The sequence below is a fragment of the Hyperolius riggenbachi genome, chromosome 4 (genome assembly GCF_040937935.1).
Source record: "Hyperolius riggenbachi isolate aHypRig1 chromosome 4, aHypRig1.pri, whole genome shotgun sequence".
Classification (NCBI taxonomy): domain Eukaryota; kingdom Metazoa; phylum Chordata; class Amphibia; order Anura; family Hyperoliidae; genus Hyperolius; species Hyperolius riggenbachi.
In genome coordinates this window covers 74,017,190-74,018,879 of record NC_090649.1, presented here as the reverse complement: position 1 = coordinate 74,018,879, position 1,690 = coordinate 74,017,190, and the positions used below count along the sequence as shown (strand labels likewise).

The 1,690-nt window shown below is 50.5% G+C and overlaps 1 pseudogene; it reads left to right on the top strand.

The window, feature by feature from the left end:
* The first annotated feature begins 493 nt into the window (after positions 1-493).
* Positions 494-605, top strand: LOC137505826 (U2 spliceosomal RNA; annotated as a pseudogene).
* The last annotated feature ends 1,085 nt before the right edge of the window (positions 606-1,690 follow it).

The window sequence follows — 1,690 nt, the reverse complement described above, 5'->3', positions numbered from 1 at the left end:
AAATCCCATCATGCTTTGCACAGCATCAGGGGAAAAAAGCTCGGGCAGTTTTGTTTGATGGGGTGGAGCTTAGCTAAAAATGCAGCTAAAAATGAGACTTCCATAAGAAAAAAAAACTTCTGATGCTGTGAAACTGTTAAAGAAACACAAAGCCTTTTCAGTTCTGCTGAGTAGATTTTTAGTCTGGATGTTCACTTAACTGTTCCTTTAGGCTGCTTTCACAGTGTGACGTTAAAGTCCCACCTTAGAGCAGCCTTTAACGCAGCCTCAACTCACAGCAATGAAAAATCACTGTGCTGTTCAGAGTGCCCATGTTGAGTTACATTGTAATGCTACAAGTTGAATGAAAGTGCAGCATGCTGTGGGTTATACTGGGCTTTTTAGACTGCTTGCACATGCTCAGTGACTAGCCACATGGCTAATTAATATTCACAATGTATTGCTTCAGGTGGTAAAACGTCTAGAACCTGCCCTGTGTTTACAGTACTATGTTGTAACTTCTCGGCCTTTTGGCTAAGATCAAGTGTAGTATCTGTTCTTGAGGTTTTTGGGGGGACCTGGAGGGATGCACTGTGGCAGGGTGTCCCTTCTTGTCGTAACTCCCCAGAGGCTGATTGAATGGATCTATACCATGGTCGAAGCTGAATGGCTGAGGGCTTTGCTTAGGCGTACTGCCCCTGGAAGTGGCGCTCCAGGTGCACCTGAAAAAACCTGGGATGTGGCAGATTCCAGGCGAAAGTAGGGTGCTTTGGTCTGTACTGCCCATATGCAGAGCCAACTAACGCAGCTCCCCGGCCTTTTGGCTAGGGAGAGTGCGGAATTTTTATAACTCCGGCCGCAAGGTCGGGGCCAGCTTGCTGGCACCGGGGACTTCGGTTCCCACCAGGCTCCCTCTCGGGGGAGCCACCCGAACCATGTGGACACGGTTGCCACATGGCCAGGCCCTTTGGGTAACCAGTGGGCAACGTCGGGGTCCTCCAACCCCTCGGGTGTTGGAGGATGCCACCCCCTGAGCCGATGGCAAAGGGGGAAGGTTCCCTTTGGGGAACAACCGGAAGGGCCCTGCTGTATTGTGGGGCCCGTGTCTACTCATACACGTTTTGTGGGGGTGCTTTAGGGCACTCACGCTTTTTCCGTGCATGGGGCTAATAGCCTTGCTTACCCGGGACTCCTGTTGCATGCAACAGGAGCCAAGAAAGCTTAAAAAAAAACAAAACAAAAAAAAAAACTATGTTGTAACGGATCGCGTTATTCTAACTCGCTGCATGCAGGCTCTGAAACGAAGTCAACGTCCGGTCTGCATGGCAGTTTACATACATTATAAAGCATACGTTATGCAACCTGCACAGAGTGTATCCAGGGCCAGATTTAGGGCAAGGCCTAGGAGGCCATGGCCTAGGGCACCACAGGAGCAAGGGCACCAAAGCAGCAGGCTAAATTGGTGCAAGCTTGCAAATGCTGCAATGCAGGGAGGTCAGGCGAGCGCCTGACCGCAGTACTCTGCTGCCAGCGGCCTGTGCAGTGGCAACCTTGCTCTCTGTGCACGTTTGCATTGTGGCTGACAGCTATGGAGATGGAAAGGAAGAGGAAGCTTCTGCACTGGAGATGAGCGGAGAATTAAGTGACACTGATGGCTGCTGAAGGCAAGCTGTCTACCTATACTGAAGTGGGGTAGGAAAAGGAGGGATTA